The sequence below is a fragment of the Papaver somniferum genome, chromosome 4 (assembly GCF_003573695.1).
Source record: "Papaver somniferum cultivar HN1 chromosome 4, ASM357369v1, whole genome shotgun sequence".
In the NCBI taxonomy this organism is placed as follows: domain Eukaryota; kingdom Viridiplantae; phylum Streptophyta; class Magnoliopsida; order Ranunculales; family Papaveraceae; genus Papaver; species Papaver somniferum.
In genome coordinates, this window is record NC_039361.1 from 22,097,449 (window position 1) to 22,121,964 (window position 24,516).

The 24,516-nt window shown below is 38.0% G+C and overlaps 1 long non-coding RNA gene across 1 annotated transcript; it reads right to left on the reverse strand.

Moving 5' to 3' along the window:
• Positions 1-422: 422 nt before the first annotated feature.
• On the reverse strand, positions 423-17,787 carry LOC113274921. The gene is made up of 2 exons (XR_003323319.1): positions 16,860-17,787; positions 423-1,925 (listed from the first exon to the last, which is right to left on the reverse strand). It is a non-coding gene; the product is annotated as an uncharacterized LOC113274921 (long non-coding RNA).
• Between the last annotated feature and the right edge of the window lie 6,729 nt (positions 17,788-24,516).

Consider the following 24,516-nt stretch of genomic DNA (forward strand, 5'->3'; position numbering starts at 1 on the left):
ATTAGTTTTCATTCACAAACATGAATTTGTAACAATAACTAGAATTGATATTTAATCTTAAATTTTATCAAATGTCCTAGGATACCTTGATCGCAAGAATATCCCGCTAATTTCCTTATATCATCAACAAACACATTAAAAGATGCGAATGTGAATTCTTCCTAAAAAGCAACTTAAAGTGTAAAAGCACAATTAACTTTAACTCCTTAAGAGCACTAAGTTCTATGAAATAAGACTAATCAATGCAAACGAACGTGTAAAAGCACTAATCCGTTTTAACAAAGGTTATGATCCACTTGTAACTACTAGGATGTATCACTACAACCAATACTCACAATTATGCTACTTGCAATCAGGAATTATCACTTTTGCGTATAATAACCCTAATCAGCAATAGAGATGAAAACTAATTCAATCGATTCGCGACTCGACTAAACATGCATTCAAATCATATAACAATATTAAAATTGAATCATGATCAACAAAATATGAAGACAAAACTAATTCATTGCATAAATATCATGATTGGAACTCCAACTTATTCCTTAACCAAAAGAGAGTTATCTAATCATATCCATGGAGTTCATAAACAAGAAAAAGAAATAAGACTATCATGTTCAAAACCCTAGGATAAAAGTAGTAGAAGAAGATATTATGCCTCCTGGAGATGTGTGATATAAGTCAAAAATATTCTCTTTATAGCTTCCCTTCACCTGATTTAGGTCACACGCCCATCTGCCAAAAAATCCACAACTGAAACAGCCCATGAGTGAAGCCCATTGCAAACAGGTCCATGTCCAGTGAGTCAGCTCGGGTCACTGAGTCAACTCGCCTCAGTAGAAAATCTGGCAGAATTTCCTTTCTTTTCAGGCAATTTCCAGGCCAACTTTTGGCCAATTTCTTCTCCCCTGCAAACCTAACATTCATTCACCAGATACCATTCGACAACATCATCTCGCAGCAACAACAATTCAACTCATTTCTTCAGAAGCAGCAACACCCTTCTAGTTTACCACAGCTCAATAACTCATTACCAGCAGCAGCATTAACCAACCACCAGTGTCTCAATCAACCTCAATTTCCATTTCTTTCGCCGACTCTCACTGCCTGTATCTTAACGTCAACAGCAGCATCAAGCCATTCCATGTCAGGAGCTTAACACTCACCCGCAACACCACCACTTAGCATATCAACACTGCCACGGACTCGAGCCATTTCAGTTGAGTTCCGACCCTGAATCCACAATACCCAATTATCCATACACACAACAGCACTACAGCCAATGCACCTGCAATGCCCCTGCACCAGTTCTGATAGGAGCTACTCATTCTGAACCTGACTGCAAACATTAACGTCACCTTCTCGGATTCATACCTTGCAGCTCTGCCAATTCCATTTGAGCTCAAACTAAACCCACACATCTTCAGACTACCACTTGCTCAAGTCACTGAATTGCATTACCTGCACTTAAACTTAGACCAATACCAGTTACTCATTCATTCACAGAAAATCCTTTCTCTGTCTCAGTTTCGTGTTTAAACTACAAGCAACGCCGACAGCTCCTGTACTTCATCTCCCAAACATCCATCATCTTCGGTTGCAGCTGCAGAACCAATTTCAGTCCACCAGAATCTGAGCTGCAAGTGCAACTCACTCTTGAACTCAACCAGTGCCATCAATCCCAAGCAACATCAACCGCATCAATCTGTAGCATCATGTCTTCACATCATAAGCAAACCATTGATTTCTCTTTCAAGCCAACACTTCCTACATCCGGCTCAGACCCATCATACTCCAGTCTTCCATTTCGAGCTCCTCCACATCTCAGTGACAAAAAAACATGTTCATCCTTAACGAGATAATCTCGTTTCCATGGAAACTCAGCTTGGCTCAGTTCAACCACCTGTAGTCACAAACAAGACCACCTGAAACAACATTTATCATTTATAGTCTCGATGGATTACTAGAGATATACCCACAAAACCTACTTTTCCAACTTACTAGTTCTCCGAAATGATAGCATCCAACGCGCTAAGAAGACATGGAAATTCTGCACACTAGTAATAAGAATTTAGACACATAAATGAACACAATCTCATCCTTAAAAGTTGAGAGAGAAATAACCATCCCTTCTTGAAAGAAATTCGGGTTCGGAGTGATCAAAAGTCTCGACTCTACCTCACAAGAAAGGGTTTTATGAACTTGCTCTCAATAATAAACAGTTTTTTATGGGTCACACATGTGTCCAGGTAGGAATGAAGAGAGAACCCTGAGACACGTTTGAATGGTGGGGAGGTAAAAACCCTCCGAATTGTTTTGAAAACCCACATCTTTTATTCATTTTGAAAACCCTTTTTTCTGACGATCTCTAAGAAAGGAAATCAACCACTTAAGAAAGGTGGGAATATGCTTACTTACCTCGTTATCCGTTCAACGTGCAGTTAGCACCACTCTCACAGCATCCATAGAAACGTCTTCGGTCTTCAATCTTTGTTTTCATCTTCGTCTTCGGTTTTCAACTCTTGATGATGAAATCTTGAACTTCGTAGAATCTTGACAATGAGATTCTTTCCTCTAATTTCTTGTTGCTTGAAACTTCATTACGGATATTTCTTCTTCCATTGGCTTTATTGAATAAATACAAAACCAAAAGCGAACTAAACAAACCAAAATATGATGCAATGATTTTTTTTTCTCTTTTTTTTTTTTTTCTTTTCTTCTTTTTTTTTAAATGCAAGATAAATAACATAAATACAAAATGAAAATAAACAAAAAAAATTAAAACTAATGATGGACCTAACAAAATTTCTATTGTATTTTTTTTTGAGACAAGAGAAAATAATACAAATACAAAATAAAGATAAAAATAAAAATGCAAGTACAAAGGCCATGGTGTAAGTACTTTACCGCTCGATAACTTGTATGTCTCGATATCACAAACTTCTTGAATTCTCATCTTAATAATCTTCATTCTTGTACAATAGTCTTCAACTTGTAAAAATTTTGCTCCTTGTCTTGTTGCTTTACTTGAATCTGAAATCTGCTCATTTCTGTACTGTTGCTTATAAACCTTAAAACGTCTTCAACTTTCCTTCGAATTTATGATGCTCCTCTTGTTGATGATGATAGTGTTTCTATGGACCTGTCGGTGTAGAGAGAGATAAAGTGGATGGTGCTAACTGCGAACAAGATTACAAGTGGTATGTAAGTTAGTAATTCGATGTCACCGTTCATGATTGATAAAATAACACTCAAGAGATCAAAATAGTGCTTTTATTGGTAGGAGGTTGGGTAGATCGCCATTCTACCCGGAGTTTACGTACGGTGATACACACTCTAAAAGCACATATTTAGACAGGTACAAAGAAGTGAAGGTCGGTGCCTCTCATGATGTAACATGGGTAGTCTCCACTATAGGGGATCACAAATCTAATACCGAATTCAGTATGCACCTCATTTGCCACTGGGATGGTTAAATCCAACTTTAACTCTCATACAAGTAAGAAACCCGATCATGTTCTCTGTCATTTCTAAGTTCAGTCACTCTTGTGAGAATTTCGATGTAATCTTAGCGACATATATACTATGTGACTCAAAACTAACCACAAGTTGGAGTTTTCTTATTCACTATTTTACACAAAAGTTGAAAATTTCATGAAAAATTTACAATGCAAATGTAACTACTCCCCCACACTTAAACTTTACATTGTCCTCAATGTAAATTGAATCGTCCAAATAAAGTTAAGGTGGGAAATCATATAATGATATGCGACAAGAAATCATAAAAAGTAAATACGAGACAAGAAAAGGCTAAAAACAAGACAAGATATAAATACAAGACAAGAAATACTCATCCTATGAGTTTCCTCCCATTTAGCGTTTGGTTTAAAGTCGTCAGCCCAACTTGCAAGACGAATTCCCCATGCACCAACAATCTGAAAAGTTGGGGATCCTTCCATGTAACCTGTTTTGCAAATACTAACTTCACACAAACATTAGTATAATAAAGCAAAAGTGAAGCTATAGCCCAATAGAAGTTTCCCCCACACTTATTCTTGTCCACACTTGGAAGTGTATAAAGAACATAAAATTCAGGAACTTCTATGGTTTCTTCTATGCAAACATTCATAATATGAGAATCAAATGTTTCTAATGGTGGAAATCGAGAAACAAAGTCATTCAACAATATGCTCGAAGCACATACATTCAAACCAACAAGAGGTAAAGGAGAAGAAACAATATGCAAAGGGTTAGACAAACCTTGCATAATCTCTTGTATCACGGTATCCTCTTCATCCTTGAAAAACTCAAGTGAATTACTCACCACTTTTATATCATGGTCCTCTATCAAACCTTGCAACCATTCTTCGTCCGTTTCTGTCTTAACCAAAGTCTCGACATAAACATCATCATTACAATTCTTTGCAAGCTCAATTGGGTCTTCCACAATATTGGTCATATCGGTTTCATTCTCAACACACTCCTCTTCGTTGTAATGCACATACTCTTTTGCGGCTCCAAATTTCGCTATAAGAAACTTTTTTAGAAGACTCAAAAATGCATCATCCTCAAGCTCCACCCTTTGAATAGGCTCTTGATCATTATAAAGATTAATGCTTGAGTAATCTACACAAGTGTCAACATATTCCTCTTCGTCTTCATCTTGATCCCAAAAAGATTCCGCTGTACACCTTTGGGAAATGTCACCATGAGTTGGTTCATGCGATATATCTTCATAATCATCATCACTTTCATAGTTAACATAAGATTGGATCTCGCTGAATTTAATGTTGCCAATCTCAATCTCATCCTTTTGAATAGGTGAATGAACATTATTAAGATCAAGAGTTGAGGTAGCTACACAATTATCAACGAAAGACCCAAAGGTTGGCCCTTTTCAACATTAGCATCAATCAAATATTCATCACAAACCATAGGCACATTAGAATAGTTATTGTTTTTAAAGCAAAGTTCTTCCTCGTACCTTTCTTCTTTGATTTGATCAATACCTCTTTGTAAGTTAGCAATACCTTCACGAAGTTCTTGGAGCTGCCCTTCTGTAGCCTCTTTATCTTTTTGGAACTCTTGTTGTACAAAGTTGGAAACTTTGTCTAGAAAGTCAAAGACTTTTTGTTCACGAGCATAAGAATCCTCCCATCCTTGTGGTTTTTCACACAAATACCCGCCATAAGGTTGTTGAGGAAAATCATAAGGATCCATGGAATATTGGTCATATCTAATGAATTGGTTTTGATTATACCCCTGGAATTGTTGGAAGTTGTCATGTTGTTGAGATTGTTGGAAACCGTATCCATTGTTCCAATATGCTCCATCCATGAGAAATAAGTACCTGAAACGCGATTCTCAAAACAAGGTTAAAAACCAGAAAATAAAATAAGTACCTGAAACGCCAAAATTTGATCGCAGTCGTATGCGTCAAAAATAAATTACTTTCTCACTACTCAAAATATAAAACATAGCAAGGATAAGAAAGGATCGTTCCCACAGAGAGGATCTAGGTTGTCAAGTTGTTTCGATTTCCTATATAAACAAGGGGGATTTCTGATTTTTAAGTAAAGGAAAATAAACTAAAATCAAATAATGAAATAAACAAGCAAATCAATAAGATGAAGATATTGGTCAAGGATTAGTTTTCATTCACAAACATGAATTTGTAACAATAACTAGAATTGATATTTAATCTTAAATTTTATCAAATGTCCTAGGATACCTTGATCGCAAGAATATCCCGCTAATTTCCTTATATCATCAACAAACACATTAAAAGATGCGAATGTGAATTCTTCCTAAAAAGCAACTTAAAGTGTAAAAGCACAATTAACTTTAACTCCTTAAGAGCACTAAGTTCTATGAAATAAGACTAATCAATGCAAACGAACGTGTAAAAGCACTAATCCGTTTTAACAAAGGTTATGATCCACTTGTAACTACTAGGATGTATCACTACAACCAATACTCACAATTATGCTACTTGCAATCAGGAATTATCACTTTTGCGTATAATAACCCTAATCAGCAATAGAGATGAAAACTAATTCAATCGATTCGCGACTCGACTAAACATGCATTCAAATCATATAACAATATTAAAATTGAATCATGATCAACAAAATATGAAGACAAAACTAATTCATTGCATAAATATCATGATTGGAACTCCAACTTATTCCTTAACCAAAAGAGAGTTATCTAATCATATCCATGGAGTTCATAAACAAGAAAAAGAAATAAGACTATCATGTTCAAAACCCTAGGATAAAAGTAGTAGAAGAAGATATTATGCCTCCTGGAGATGTGTGATATAAGTCAAAAATATTCTCTTTATAGCTTCCCTTCACCTGATTTAGGTCACACGCCCATCTGCCAAAAAATCCACAACTGAAACAGCCCATGAGTGAAGCCCATTGCAAACAGGTCCATGTCCAGTGAGTCAGCTCGGGTCACTGAGTCAACTCGCCTCAGTAGAAAATCTGGCAGAATTTCCTTTCTTTTCAGGCAATTTCCAGGCCAACTTTTGGCCAATTTCTTCTCCCCTGCAAACCTAACATTCATTCACCAGATACCATTCGACAACATCATCTCGCAGCAACAACAATTCAACTCATTTCTTCAGAAGCAGCAACACTCTTTTGCGGCTCCAAATTTCGCTATAAGAAACTTTTTTAGAAGACTCAAAAATGCATCATCCTCAAGCTCCACCCTTTGAATAGGCTCTTGATCATTATAAAGATTAATGCTTGAGTAATCTACACAAGTGTCAACATATTCCTCTTCGTCTTCATCTTGATCCCAAAAAGATTCCGCTGTACACCTTTGGGAAATGTCACCATGAGTTGGTTCATGCGATATATCTTCATAATCATCATCACTTTCATAGTTAACATAAGATTGGATCTCGCTGAATTTAATGTTGCCAATCTCAATCTCATCCTTTTGAATAGGTGAATGAACATTATTAAGATCAAGAGTTGAGGTAGCTACACAATTATCAACGAAAGACCCAAAGGTTGGCCCTTTTCAACATTAGCATCAATCAAATATTCATCACAAACCATAGGCACATTAGAATAGTTATTGTTTTTAAAGCAAAGTTCTTCCTCGTACCTTTCTTCTTTGATTTGATCAATACCTCTTTGTAAGTTAGCAATACCTTCACGAAGTTCTTGGAGCTGCCCTTCTGTAGCCTCTTTATCTTTTTGGAACTCTTGTTGTACAAAGTTGGAAACTTTGTCTAGAAAGTCAAAGACTTTTTGTTCACGAGCATAAGAATCCTCCCATCCTTGTGGTTTTTCACACAAATACCCGCCATAAGGTTGTTGAGGAAAATCATAAGGATCCATGGAATATTGGTCATATCTAATGAATTGGTTTTGATTATACCCCTGGAATTGTTGGAAGTTGTCATGTTGTTGAGATTGTTGGAAACCGTATCCATTGTTCCAATATGCTCCATCCATGAGAAATAAGTACCTGAAACGCGATTCTCAAAACAAGGTTAAAAACCAGAAAATAAAATAAGTACCTGAAACGCCAAAATTTGATCGCAGTCGTATGCGTCAAAAATAAATTACTTTCTCACTACTCAAAATATAAAACATAGCAAGGATAAGAAAGGATCGTTCCCACAGAGAGGATCTAGGTTGTCAAGTTGTTTCGATTTCCTATATAAACAAGGGGGATTTCTGATTTTTAAGTAAAGGAAAATAAACTAAAATCAAATAATGAAATAAACAAGCAAATCAATAAGATGAAGATATTGGTCAAGGATTAGTTTTCATTCACAAACATGAATTTGTAACAATAACTAGAATTGATATTTAATCTTAAATTTTATCAAATGTCCTAGGATACCTTGATCGCAAGAATATCCCGCTAATTTCCTTATATCATCAACAAACACATTAAAAGATGCGAATGTGAATTCTTCCTAAAAAGCAACTTAAAGTGTAAAAGCACAATTAACTTTAACTCCTTAAGAGCACTAAGTTCTATGAAATAAGACTAATCAATGCAAACGAACGTGTAAAAGCACTAATCCGTTTTAACAAAGGTTATGATCCACTTGTAACTACTAGGATGTATCACTACAACCAATACTCACAATTATGCTACTTGCAATCAGGAATTATCACTTTTGCGTATAATAACCCTAATCAGCAATAGAGATGAAAACTAATTCAATCGATTCGCGACTCGACTAAACATGCATTCAAATCATATAACAATATTAAAATTGAATCATGATCAACAAAATATGAAGACAAAACTAATTCATTGCATAAATATCATGATTGGAACTCCAACTTATTCCTTAACCAAAAGAGAGTTATCTAATCATATCCATGGAGTTCATAAACAAGAAAAAGAAATAAGACTATCATGTTCAAAACCCTAGGATAAAAGTAGTAGAAGAAGATATTATGCCTCCTGGAGATGTGTGATATAAGTCAAAAATATTCTCTTTATAGCTTCCCTTCACCTGATTTAGGTCACACGCCCATCTGCCAAAAAATCCACAACTGAAACAGCCCATGAGTGAAGCCCATTGCAAACAGGTCCATGTCCAGTGAGTCAGCTCGGGTCACTGAGTCAACTCGCCTCAGTAGAAAATCTGGCAGAATTTCCTTTCTTTTCAGGCAATTTCCAGGCCAACTTTTGGCCAATTTCTTCTCCCCTGCAAACCTAACATTCATTCACCAGATACCATTCGACAACATCATCTCGCAGCAACAACAATTCAACTCATTTCTTCAGAAGCAGCAACAACCTTCTAGTTTACCACAGCTCAATAACTCATTACCAGCAGCAGCATTAACCAACCACCAGTGTCTCAATCAACCTCAATTTCCATTTCTTTCGCCGACTCTCACTGCCTGTATCTTAACGTCAACAGCAGCATCAAGCCATTCCATGTCAGGAGCTTAACACTCACCCGCAACACCACCACTTAGCATATCAACACTGCCACGGACTCGAGCCATTTCAGTTGAGTTCCGACCCTGAATCCACAATACCCAATTATCCATACACACAACAGCACTACAGCCAATGCACCTGCAATGCCCCTGCACCAGTTCTGATAGGAGCTACTCATTCTGAACCTGACTGCAAACATTAACGTCACCTTCTCGGATTCATACCTTGCAGCTCTGCCAATTCCATTTGAGCTCAAACTAAACCCACACATCTTCAGACTACCACTTGCTCAAGTCACTGAATTGCAATACCTGCACTTAAACTTAGACCAATACCAGTTACTCATTCATTCACAGAAAATCCTTTCTCTGTCTCAGTTTCGTGTTTAAACTACAAGCAACGCCGACAGCTCCTGTACTTCATCTCCCAAACATCCATCATCTTCGGTTGCAGCTGCAGAACCAATTTCAGTCCACCAGAATCTGAGCTGCAAGTGCAACTCACTCTTGAACTCAACCAGTGCCATCAATCCCAAGCAACATCAACCGCATCAATCTGTAGCATCATGTCTTCACATCATAAGCAAACCATTGATTTCTCTTTCAAGCCAACACTTCCTGCATCCGGCTCAGGCCCCTCATACTCCAGTCTTCCATTTCGAGCTCCTCCACATCTCAGTGACAAAACAACAAGTTCATCCTTAACGAGATAATCTCGTTTCCATGGAAACTCATCTTGGCTCAGTTCAACCACCTGTAGTCACAAACAAGACCACCTGCAACAACATTTATCATTTATAGCCTCAGCAGCTCAGGCCTGTCCTGCACTTCTCTTCAAATTCACCGCAGCACCAACAACATCTGACTACCTTCTACAACCTTGTAATCTCCATGGCATCATCAACTTGTGCTCAAATTCATCACAGAACCAAAAGCCTTTTCATCTCTATCAAAACTCATTATTTCCTCTCTGCACCAGAACCAATCTTCTCTTCCCTGTTTACCGGATCATCACAAACCCCATCATCTGCGCCTCTATACCACTGTAACTTCCTTTCTCATCTCATTAATACCAGAACCTCACTGCAATCCAGCTGCACGGGCTCATTCTGCAATTTCCATATCTCAGCAGCTTCAACTCATCCCAACTAAGCACAAACAACCTTCAATTCCATTGCCGCTCCCACTGCAAAACAGATATTCTTCATCTCTGCCTCAACAACATCACATATCAAATCCCATTTGGAGCTTCTCCTGTAATGAACCTGTCAGGCCAAATCAGCTACAGCTAGCACCGTAAATAGCAGCCACACAAAGATTCTGCTTCTTGTTCAACACACAATCGACCCAATTTGCTACCAAATTCTCAATTCAGAAACCCAAATTCACCATCTCAACCACTCATTATTTCAGTTCAACTTGCCTGACTTCTCAAAACCCCAATTCGTCTCAGACCCATCTTCTATTCCTTAACAAACTCTCAAATAGTCATCAATCTCCTCATAAACCAACAACAAACACAAACCCTAGATTTTCTGTTCTTCCTCTCTGAAATCGAGTTCAACCTCATCATCATAGCACCAGTTCTTATTCTTCTCACCCTTGAAAAACAACCACAAGAACCTATCACCTAATTCTTCTTAATCATCTCTTAATTTTCAGTTCAGTGGAATCGCTCGACAACAGCAATTGAGTCGCGATTGGTTTCAGGGAGAGGAGATGAAATAAAATCTAATCTCTCGGACTTTTGGGTTATGTGTAGGAAAAGGAATTTATTATTGGCACCCCTCTTGATGATTAAGGGCTAACAAGCTCATACATGGCTTTTCGGTTTCAGAGAACCGACAGCCTAATTCCTTGTTCAATTGTGATTCTAGGAGACTGCCAGTTTAATTTCGTGCATAACTCCTCTTGCTCCAAATAATGCCTGTGAATCGATCTTTTTGCTCTTTTCACTCCAAACGTCTAATTTCTTCTTCTTTTGCTCCATATGACTCCAAATTGCCTAATAAACTCAAAACCAAACATAAGATACATATTTTACAACAAACTCGCAAAGAAAGCATAAACAATAGATATAAAACTAGGTGTTTTACAACACCTATCAAATTCCCCCACACTTAGACTTTGCTAGTCCTCGAGCAAATCAAACAAAATAATTCTAAAACATACATACAACTTCGTGTCGTCGAGGCTACGGTCACACTTAGCACGTATAACAAGCCTTTAAACCCCTAGGTGTCCCTAGTGGACGAGTTATAGTCTCGTGAGGGCTTACTAGAGATATACCCACAAAACTTACTTTTCCAACTTACTAGTTCTCCGAAATGATAGCATCCAACGCGCTAAGAAGACATAGAAATTCTGCACACTAGTAATAAGAAGTTAGACACATAAATGAACACAATCTCATCCTTAAAAGTTGAGAGAGAAATAACCATCCCTTCTCGAAAGAAATTCGGGTTCAGAGTGATCAAAAGTCTCGACTCTGCCTCACAAGAAAGGGTTTTATGAAGTTTCTCTCAATAATAAACAACTTTTTATGGGTCACACATGTGTCCAGGTAGGAATGAAGAGAGAACCCTGAGACACGTTTGAATGGTGGGAAGGTAAAAACCCTCCGAATTGTTTTGAAAACCCACATCTTTTATTCATTTTGAAAACCCTTTTTCTGACGATCTCTAAGAAAGGAAATCAACCACTTAAAAAAGGTGGGAATATGCTTACTTACCTCGTTATCCGTTCAACGTGCAGTTAGCACCACTCTCACAGCATCCATAGAAACGTCTTCGGTCTTCAATCCTTGTTTTCATCTTCGTCTTCGGTTTTCAACTCTTGATGATGAAATCTTGGACTTCGTAGAATCTTGACAATGAGATTCTTTCCTCTAATTTCTTGTTGGTTGAACCTTCATCACGGATATTTCTTCTACCATTGGCTTTATTGAATAAATACAAAACCAAAAGCGAACTAAACAAACAAAAATATGATGCAATGATTATTTTTTTTTTCTTTTCTCTTTTTTTTTTAAAAATGCAAGATAAATAAAATAAATACAAAATGAAAATAAACAAAAAAAAAATTAAAACTAATGATGGACCTAACAAAATTTCTCGTCTTTTTTTTTTTTGAGACAAGAGAAAATAATACAAATACAAAATAAAGATAAAAATAAAAATGCAAGTACAAAGTCCATGGTGTAAGTACTTTACCGCTCGATAACTTGTATGTCTCGATATCACAAACTTCTTGAATTCTCATCTTAATAATCTTCATTCTTGTACAATAGTCTTCAACTTGTAAAAATTCTGCTCCTTGTCTTGTTGCTTTACTTGAATCTGAAATCTGCTCATTTCTGTACTGTTGCTTATAAACCTTAAAACGTCTTCAACTTTCCTTCGAATTTATGATGCTCCTCTTGTTGATGATGATAGTGTTTCTATGGACCTGTCGGTGTAGAGAGAGATAAAGTGGATGGTGCTAACTACGAACAAGATTACAAGTGGTATGTAAGTTAGTAATTCGATGTCACCATTCATGATTGATAAAATAGCACTCAAGAGATCAAAATAGTGCTTTTATTGGTAGGAGGTTGGGTAGATCGCCATTCTACCCGGAGTTTACGTACGGTGATACACACTCTAAAAGCACATATTTAGACAGGTACAAAAAAGTGAAGGTCGGTGCCTCTCATGATGTAACATGGGTAGTCTCCACTATAGGGGATCACAAATCTAATACCGAATTCAGTATGCACCTCATTTGCCACTGGGATGGTTAAATCCAACTTTAACTCTCATACAAGTAAGAAACCCGATCATGTTCTCTGTCATATCTAAGTTCAGTCACTCTTGTGAGAATCTCGATGTAATCTTAGTGACATGTATACTATGTGACTCTAAACTAACCACAAGTTGGAGTTTTCTTATTCACTATTTTACACAAAAGTTGAAAATTTCATGAAAAATTTACAATGCAAATGCAACCACTCCCCCACACTTAAACTTTACATTGTCCTCAATGTAAATTGAATCGTCCAAATAAAGTCAAGGTGGGAAATCATATAATGATATGCGACAAGAAATCATAAAAATTAAATACGAGACAAGAAAAAGCTAAAAACAAGACAAGAAATAAATACAAGACAAGAAATACTCATCCTATGGGTTGCCTCCCATTTAGCGCTTGGTTTAAAGTCGTCAGCCCAACTTGCAAGACGAATTCCCCATACACCAACAATATGAAAAGTTGGGGATCCTTCCATGTAACCTGTTTTGCAAATAGTAACTTCACACAAACATTAGTATAATAAAGAAAAAGTGAAGCTATAGCCCAATAGAAGTTTCTCCCACACTTATTCTTGTCCACACTTGGAAGTGTATAAGAAACATAAAATTCAGGAACTTCTATGGTTTCTTTTATGCAAACATTCATAATATGAGAATCAAATGTTTCTAATGGTGGAAATCGAGAAACAAAGTCATTCAACAATATTCTCGAAGCACATACATTCAAACCAACAAGAGGTAAAGGAGAAGAAACAATATGCAAAGGGTTAGACAAACCTTGCACAATCTCTTGTATCACGGTATCCTCTTCATCCTTGAAAAACTCAAGTGAATTACTCACCACTTTTATATCATGGTCCTCTATCAAACCTTGCAACCATTCTTCGTCCGTTTCTGTCTTAACCAAAGTCTCGACATAAACATCATCATTACAATTCTTTGCAAGCTCAATTGGGTCTTCCATAATATTGGTCATATCGGTTTCATTCTCAACACACTCCCCTTCGTTGTAAGGCACATACTCTTTTCCGGCTCCAAATTTCGCTATAAGAAACTTTTTTAGAAGACTCAAAAATGCATCATCCTCAAACTCCACCCTTTGAATAGGCTCTTGATCATTATAAAGATTAATGCTTGAGTAATCTACACAAGTGTCAACATATTCCTCTTCGTCTTCATCTTGATCACAAAAAGATTTCGATGTACACCTTTGGGAAATGTCACCATGAGTTGGTTCAAGCGATGTATCTTAATAATCATCATCACTTTCATAGTTAACATAAGATTGGATCTCGTTGAATTTAGTGTTGCTAATCTCAATCTCATCCTTTTGAATAGGTGAATGATCATTATTAAGATCAACAGTTGAGGTAGCTACACAATTATCAACGAAAGACCCCAAAGTTTGGCCCTTTTCAACATTAGCATCAATCAAATATTCATCACAAACCATAGGCACATTATAATAGTTATTGTTTTTAAAGCAAAGTTCTTCCTCATACTTTTCTTCTTTGATTTGATCAATACCTCTTTGTAAGTTAGCAATACCTTCACGAAGTTCTTGGGGCTGCTCTTCTGTAGCCTCTTTATCTTTTTGGAACTCTTGTTGTACAAAGTTGGAAACTTTGTCTAGAAAGTCAGAGACTTTTTTTTCACTAGCATAAGAATCCTCCCTTTCTTGTGGTTGTTCACGCACATACCCGCCATAAGGTTGTTGAGGAAAACCATAAGGATCCATGGAATATTGGTCATAGCAAATGAATTGGTTTTGATTATACCCCTGGAATTGTTGGAAGTTGTCATGTTGTTGAGATTCTTGGAAACCGTATCCACTGTTCCAATATGCTCCATCCATGAGAAATAAGTACCTGAAACAGGATTCTCAAAACAAGGTTAAAAACCAGAAAATAAAACAAAACTAAAAACAAGAAAATAAGAAACCAAAAACAAGTGACAACCGCTGCCTCTTCGACAACGGCGCCAAAATTTGATCGATGTCGTATGCGTCAAAAATAAATTACTTTCTCACTACTCAAAATATAAAATATAGCAAGGGTAAGAAAGGATCGTTCCCACATAGAGGATCTAGGTTGTCAAGTTGTTTCGGTTTCCTATATAAACAAGGGGGGATATCTGATTTTTAAGTAAAGGAAAATAAATTAAAATCAAATAATGAAATAAACAAGCAAATCAATAAGATGAAGATATTGGTCAAGGATTAGTTTTCATTCACAAACATGAATTTGTAACAATAACTAGAATTGATATTTAATCTCAACTTTTATCAAAAGTCCTAGATACCTTGATCGCAAGAATATCCCGCTAATTTCCTCTTATCATCAACAAACACATTAAAAGATGTGAATGTGAATTCTTTCTAAAAAGCAACTTAAAGTGTAAAAGCACAATTAAGTTTAACTCCTTAAGAGCACTAAGTTCTATGAAATATGACTAATCAATGCAAACGAACGTGTAAAAGCACTAATCCGTTTTAACAAAGGTTATGATCCACTTGTAACTACTAGGATGTATCACTTCAACCAATACTCACAATTATGCTACTTGCAATCAGGAATTATCACTTTTGCGTATAATAACCCTAATCAGCAATAGAGATGAAAACTAATTCAATCGATTCGCGACTCAACTAAACATGCATTCAAATCATATAACAATATTAAAAGTGAATCATGATCAACAAAATATGGAGACAAAACTAATTCATTGCATAAATATCATGATTGGAACTCCAACTTATTCTTTATCCAAAAGAGAGTTATCTAATCATATCCATGGAGTTCATAAACAAGAAGAAGAAATAAGACTGTACAAAACCCTAGAACAAAAGTAGTAGAAGAAGATACTACGCCTCCCGGAGATGTGTGATATAAGTCAAAAATCTTATCTTTATAGCTTCCGTTCACCTGATTTAGGTTACACGCCCATCTGACAAAAAATCCACAACTGAAACAGCCCATGAGTGAAGCCCATTGCAAACAGGTCCATATCCAGTGAGTCAGCTCGGGTCACTGAGTCAACTCGCCTCAGTAGAAAATCTGGCAGAGTTTCCTTTCTTTTCAGGCAATTTCCAGGCCAACTTTTGGCCAATTTCTTCTCCCCTGCAAACCTAACATTCATTCACCAGATACCATTCGACAACATCATCTCGCAGCAACAACAGTTCAACTCATTTCTTCAGAAGCAGCAACACCCTTCTAGTTTACCACAGCTCAATAACTCATTACCAGCAGCAGCATTAACCAACCACCAGTGTCTCAACCAACCTCAATTTCCATTTCTTTCGCAGACTCTCACTGGCTGTATCTTAACGTCAACAGCAGCATCAAGCCATTCCATGTCAGGAGCTTAACACTCACCTGCGACACCACCACTTAGCATATCAGCACTGCCACGGACTCGAGCCATTTCAGTTGAGTTCCGACCCTGAATCAACAGTACCCAATTATCGACCCACTCAGCAGCACTACAGCCAATGAACCTGCAATGCCCCTGTACCAGTTCTGATAGCAGCTACTCGTTCTGAACCTGACTGCAAACATTAACGTCACCTTCTCGGATTCATACCTTGCAGCTCTGCCAATTCCATTTGAGCTCAAACTAAACCCACACATCTTCAGACTACCACTTGCTCAAGTCACTGAATTGCAATACCTGCACTTAAACTTAGACCAATACCAGTTACTCATTCGTTCACAGAAAATCCATTCTCTGTCTCAGTTTCGTGTTCAAACTGCAAGCAACGCCAACAGCTCCTGCACTTCATCTCCCAAACTCCATCATCTTCGGTTGCAGCTGTAGAACCAATTTCAGTCCACCAGAATCTGAGCTGCAACTGCAACTCACTCTTGAACTCAACCAGTGCCATCAATCCCAAGCAACATCAACCGCATCAATCTGTAGCATCATGTCTTCACATCATAAGCAAACCATTGATTTCTCTTTCAAGCCAACACTTCCTGCATCCGGCTCAGGCCCCTCATACTCCAGTCTTCCATTTCGAGCTCCTCCACATCTCAGTGACAAAACAACAAGTTCATCCTTAACGAGATAATCTCGTTTCCATGGAAACTCAGCTTGGCTCAGTTCAACCACCTGTAGTCACAAACAAGACCACCTGCAACAACATTTACCATTTATAGCCTCAGCAGCTCAGGCCTGTCCTGCACTTCTCTTCAAATTCACCGCAGCACCAACAGCATCTGACTACCTTCTACAGCCTTGTAATCTCCATGGCATCATCAACTTCTGCTCAAATTCATCACAGAACCAAAACCCTTTTCATCTCTATCAAAACTCATTATTTCCTCTCTGCACCAGAACCAATCTTCTCTTCCCTGTTTACAGAATCATCACAAACCCCATCATCTGCGCCTCTATACCACTGTAACTTCCTTGCTCAGCTCATTAATACCAGAACCTCTCTGCAATCCAGCTGCACGGGCTCATTCTGCAATTTCCATATCTCAGCAGCTTCAACTCATCCCAACTAAGCACAAACCACCTTCAATTTCATTGCTACTCCCACTGCAAAACAGATATTCTTCATCTCTGCCTCAACAACATCACATAGCAAATCCCATTTGGAGCTTCTCCTGTAATGAACTTGTCAGGCCAAATCAGCTACAGCTAGCACCGTAAATAGCAGCCACACACAGATTCTGCATCTTGTTCAACACACAATCGACCCAATTTGCTACCAAATTCTCAATTCAGAAACCCAAATTCACCATCTCAACCACTCATTATTTCAGTTCAACTTGCCTGACTTCTCAAAACCCCAATTCGTCTCAGACCCATCTTCTATTCCTTAACAAACTCTCAAATAGTCATCAATCTCTTCACAAACCAACAACAAACACAAACCCTAGATTTTCTGTTCTTCCTCTCTGAAATCGAGTTCAACCTCATCATCATAGCACCAGTTCTTATTCTTCTCACCCTTGAAAAACAACCACAGGAACCCATCACCTAATTCTTCTTAATCATCTCTTAATTTTCAGTTCAGTGGAATCGCTCGACAACAACAATGGAGCCGCCATTGGTTTCAGGGAGAGGAGATGAAATAAAAGCTAATCTCTCGGACTTTTGGGTTATGTGTAGGAAAAGGAATTTATTATTGGCACCCCTCTTGATGATTAAGGGCTAACTAGCTCACACATGGCTTGTCCGTTTCAGAGAACCGACAGCCTAATTCCTTGTTCAATTGTGATTCTAGGAGACTGCCAGTTTAATTTCCTGCATAACTCCTCTTGCTCCAAATAATGCCTGTGAATTGATCTTTTTGCTCTTTTCACTCCAAACGGCTAATTTCTCCTTCTTTTGCTCCATATGATTCCAAAGTACCAAATAAACTCACAACCAAACATAAGATAAATATTTTACAACAAACTCGCAAAGAAAGCATAACAATAGATATAAAACTAGGTGTTTTACAACACCTATCAAATTCCCCCACACTTAGACTTTGCTAGTCCTCGAGCAAATCAAACAAAATAATTCTAAAACATACATACAACTTCGTGTCGTCGAGGCTACGGTCACACTTAGCATGTATAACAAGCCTTTAAACCCCTAGGTGTCCCTAGTGGACGAGTTATAGTCTCGTGAGGGCTTACTAGAGATATACCCACAAAACCTACTTTTCCAACTTACTAATTCTCCGAAATGATAGCATCCAACGCGCTAAGAAGACATGGAAATTCTGCACACTAGTAATAAGAAGTTTGACACATAAATGAACACAATCTCATCCTTAAAAGTTGAGAGAGAAATAACCATCCCTTCTCGAAAGAAATTCGGGTTCGGAGTGATCAAAAGTCTCGACTCTGCCTCATAAGAAAGGGTTTTATGAAGTTGCTCTCAATAATGAACAACTTTTTATTGGTCACACATGTGTCCAGGTAGGAATGAAGAGAGAACCCTGAGACACGTTTGAATGGTGGGAAGGTAAAAACCCTCTGAATTGTTTTGAAAACCCACATCTTTTATTCATTTTGAAAACCATTTTTTCTGACGATCTCTAAGAAAGGAAATCAACCACTTTACAAAGGTGGGAATATGCTTACTTACCTCGTTATACGTTCAACGTGCAGTTAGCACCACTCTCACAACATCCATAGAAACGTCTTCGGTCTTCAATCCTTGTTTTCATCTTCGTCTTCGGTTTTCAACTCTTGATGATGAAATCTTGAACTTCGTAGAATCTTGACAATGAGATTCTTTCCTCAAATTTCTTGTTGCTTGAAACTTCATTACGGATATTTCTTCTTCCATTGGCTTTATTGAATAATTTCTTGTTGCACTACTCTAAATCAGAAACTTGTAAAGAACGATGAATCCATCCATTTACAGGTAAGATTCCTTCGGAATATTCTACGAAACCTTAAACAAACCCTATTTCTGCATATTGTATGCATATCAGGCTCCGAGATCGAAACCTGGTCGCGAGTTGACTACTTTAAGTCAGAAACTTGGTAAGAACGATGAATCCATCCATTTACTGGTAAGACTCCTTCGGAATATTCTATGAAACCTTAAAGAAACCATATTTATGCATATTGTATGCATAACAGGCTCCGAGATCGAAACCTAGCCGCTAGTTGACTACTCTAAGTCATAAACTTGGTAAGAACGACGAATCCATCCATTTACAGGTAAGATTTCTTCGGAATATTCTACGAAACCTTAAACAAACCCTATTTCTGCATATTGTATGCATACCAGGCTACGAGATCGAAACCTGGCCGACAGTTGACTACTCTAAGTCAAAAACTTGGTAAGAACGACGAATCCATCCATTTACAGGAAAGATTCCTTCGGAATATTCTACGAAACCTTAAACAAACCCTATTTCTGCATATTGTATGCATGCCAGGCTCCGAGATCGAAACCTGGCCGCGAGTTGACTAGTCTAAGTCAGAAAATTGGTAAGAACGACGAATCCATCCATTTACAGGTAAGATTCCTTCGGAATATTCTAAGAAACCTTAAAGAAACCCTATTTCTGCATATTGTACGCATACCAGGCTCCGAGATCGAAACCTGGCCGCAAGTTGACTACTCTAAGTCAGAATTTGGTAAGAACGACGAATCCATCCATTTACATGTAAGATTCCTTCGGAATATTCTATGATCCCTTAAACAAACCCTATTTCTGCATATTGTATGCATACCAGGCTCCGAGATCGAAACCTGGCCGCGAGTTGACTACTCTAAGTCAGAAATTTGGTAAGAACAACGAATCCCTCCATTTAAAGGTAAAATTCCTTCGGAATATTCTATGAAACCTTAAACAAACCCTATTTCTGCATATTGTATGCATAACAGGCTCCGAGATCGAAACCTAGCCGAGAGTTGACTACTCTAAGTTAAAAATTTGGTAAGAACGACGAATCCATCCATTTACAGGTAAGATTCCTTCAGAATATTCTACGAAACCTTAAACAAACCCTATTTCTGCATATTGTATGCATACCAGGTTCCGAGATCAAAACCTGGCCGGGAGTGGACTACTATAAGTCAGAAACTTGGTAAGAACGATGAATCTATCCATTTACAGGTAACATTCCTTCGAAATATTCTACGAAACCTTAAACAAACCATATTTCTGCATACTGTATGCAAACCAGGCTCCGAGATAGAAACCTGGCCGCGAGTTGACTACTCTACGTCAGAATCTTGGTAAGAACAACGAATCCATCCATTTACAGGTAAGATTCCTTCGGAATATTCTACGAAACCTTAAAGAAAACCTTATTTTTGCATATTATATGCATACTAGGCTCCGAGATCGAAACCTGGCCGCGAGTTGACTACTCTAAGTCAGAAACTTGGTAACAACGACGAATCCATCCATTTACAAGTAAGATTCCTTCGGAATATTCTACAAAACCTTAAAAAAACCCTATTTCTGCATATTGTATGCATACCAGGCTCCAAGATCGAAACCTGGCCGCGAGTTGACTACTCTAAGTCAGAAACTTGGTAAGAACGACGAATCCTTCCATTTACAGGTAAGATTCCTTCGGAATATTCTATGAAACCTTAAAAAAAAACCTTATTTCTGCATATTGTATGCATCTCAGGCTCCGAGATCGAAACCTGGCCGCGAGTTGACTACTCTAAGTCAAAAACTTGGTAAGAACGAAGAATCCATCCATTTACAGGTAAGATTCCTTCGGAATATTCTATGAAACCTTTAAAAAAAAACCTTATTTCTGCATATTGTATGCATCTCAGGCTCCGAGATCGAAACCTGGCCGCAAGTTGATTACTCTAAGTCAGAAACTTGGTAAGAACGACGAATCCATCCATTTACAAGTAAGATTCCTTAGGAATATTCTACGAAACCTTAAACAAACCTTATTTGTGCATATTGTATGCATACTAGGCTCCGAGATCGAAACCTGGCCGAGAGTTGACTACTCTAAGTCAAAAACTTGGTAAGAACGATGAATCCATCCATTTACAGGAAATATTCCTAAAGAATATTCTATGAAACCTTAAACAAACCCTATTTCTGCATATTGTATGCATACCAGGCTCCAAGATCGAAACCTGGCCGCGAGTTGGCTACTCTAAGTCAGAAACTTGGTAAGAACGACGAATCCATCCATTTACAAGTAAGATTCCTTCGGAATATTCTACAAAACCTTAAAAAACCTTATTTCTGCATATTGTATGCATACCAGGCTCCAAGATCGAAACCTGGACGCGAGTTGACTATTCTAAGTCAGAAACTTGGTAAGAACGACGAATCCATCCATTTACAGGTAAGATTCCTTCGGAATATTCTAAGAAACCTTAAAGAAACCATATTTCTGCATATTGTATGCATAACAGGCTCCGAGATCGAAACCTGGCCGCGAGTTGACTACTCTAAATCAGAAACTTGGTAAGAACGACGAATCCATCCATTTACAGGTAAGATTCCTTCGGAATATTCTACGATCCCTTAAACAAACCCTATTTTTGCATATTGTACGCATACCAGGCTCCGAGAACGAAACCTGGCCGCGAGTTGACTACTCTAAGTCAGAAACTTGGTAAGAACGACGAATCCATCCATTTACAGGAATGATTCATTCGGAATAATCTATTCTACGAAACCTTAAACAAACCCTATTTATGCATATTGGATGCATGCCCGGCTCCGAGATCGAAACCTGGCCGCGAGTTGACTAGTCTAAGTCAGAAACTTGGTAAGAACGACGAATCCATCCATTTACAGGTAAGATTCCTTCGGAATATTCTAAGAAACCTTAATGAAACCCTATTTCTGCATATTGTATGCATACCAGGCTCCGAGATCGAAACCTGGCCGCGAGTTGACTACTCTAACTCAGAAACTTGGTAAGAACGACGAATACATCCATTTACAGGTAAGATTCCTTCGGAATATTCTAATAAACCTTAAAGAAACCCTATTTCTGCATAATGTATGCATACCAGGCTCTGAGATCGAAACCTGACCGCGAGTTGACTACTCTAAGTCAGAAACTTGGTAAGAACAACGAATCCATCCATTTAAAGGTAAGATTCCTTCGGAATATTCTACGAAACCTTAAACGAACCCTATTTCTGCATATTGTATGCATAACAGGCTCCGAGATCGAAACCTAGCCGAGAGTTGACTACTCTAAGTTACAATTTTGGTAAGAACGACGAATCCATCCATTTACAGATAAGATTCCTTCAGAATATTCTACGAAACCTTAAACAAACCCTATTTCTGCATATTGCATGCATACCAGGTTCCGAGATCGAAACCTGGCCGGGAATGGACTACTATAAGTTAGAAACTTGGTAAGAACGATGAATCTATCCATTTACAGGTAATATTCCTTCGAATTATTCTACGAAACCTTAAACAAACCATATTTATGCATATTGTATGGAAACCAGGCTCCGAGATAGAAACCTGGCCGCGAGTGACTACTCTACGTCAGAATCTTGGTAAGAACGACGAATCCATCCATTTACAAGTAAGATTCCTTCGGAATATTCTATGAAACCTTAAAAAAAAAACCTTATTTCTGCATATTGTGCATACCAGGCTCCAAGATCGAAACCTGGCCGCGAGTTGACTACTCTAAGTCAGAAACTTGGTAAGAACGACGAATCCATCCATTTACAGGTAAAATTCCTTCGGAATATTTTATGAAACCTTAAAGAAACCATATTTCTGCATATTGTATGCTTACCAGGCTCCGAGATCGAAACCTGGCCGCGAGTTGACTACTCTAAGTCAGAAACTTGGTAAGAACGACGAATCCATCCATTTACAAGAATGATTCCTTCGGAATATTCTATGAAACCTTAAAGAAACCATATTTCTGCATATTGTATGCATAACAGGCTCCGAGATCGAAACCTGGCCGCTAGTTGACTACTCTAAGTCAGAAACTTGGTAAGAACGACGAATCCATCCATTTACAGGTAAGATTCTTTCGGAATATTCTACGAAACCTTAAACAAACCCTATTTCTGCATATTGTATACATACCAGGCTCCGAGATCGAAACCTGGCCGAGAGTTGACTACTCTAAGTCAAAAACTTGATAAGAACGACGAATCCATCCATTTACAGGAAAGATTCTTTCGGAATATTCAACGAAACCTTAAACAAACCCTATTTCTGCATATTGTATGCATACCAGGCTTCGAGATCGAAACCTGGCCGCTAGTTGACTACTCTAAGTCAGAAACTTGTAAAGAACGACGAATCCACCCATTTACAGGTAAAATTCCTTCGGAATATTCTACGAAACCTTAAACAAACCCTATTTCTGCATATTGTATGCATATCATGCTCCAAGATCGAAACCTGGCCGCGAGTTGACTACTCTAAGTCCGAAACTTGGTAAGAACGGCGAATCCATCCATTTAGAGGAATGATTCCTTCGGAATATTCTATGAAACCTTAAAGAAACCATATTTCTGCATATCGTATGCATAACAGGCTCCGAGATCGAAACCTGGCCGCTAGTTGACTACTCTAAGTCAGAAACTTGGTAAGAACGACGAATCCATCCATTTACAGGTAAGATTCTTTCGGAATATTCTATGAAACCTTAAACAAACCCTATTTCTGCATATTGTATACATTCCAGGCTCCGAGATCGAAACCTGGCCGCGAGTTGACTAGTCTAAGTCAGAAACTTGGTAAGAACGACAAATCCATCCATTTACAGGTAAAATTCCTTCGGAATATTCTAAGAAACCTTAAAGAAACCCTATTTCTGCATATTGTATGCATACCAGGCTCCGAGATCGAAACCTGGCCGCGAGTTGACTACTCTAACTCAGAAACTTGGTAAGAACGACGAATCCATCCATTTACAGTTAAGATTCCTTCGGAATATTCTACGATCCCTTAAACAAACTCTATTTCTGCATAATGTATGCATACCAGGCTCTGAGATCGAAACCTGGCCGCGAGTTGACTACTCTAAGTCAGTAACTTGGTAAGAACGACAAATCCATCCATTTAAAGGTAATATTCCTTCGGAATATTCCACGAAACCTTAAACAAACCCTATTTTTGCATATTGTATGCATAAAAGGCTCCGAGATCGAAACCTAGCCGAGAGTTGACTACTCTAAGTTAAAATTTTGGTAAGAACGACGAATTCATCCATTTACAGGTAAGAGTCCTTCGGAATATTCTACGAAACTTTAAACAAACCCTATTTCTGCATATTGTATGCATACCAGGTTCCGAGATCGAAACCTGGCCGGGAGTGGACTACTATAAGTCAGAAACTTGGTAA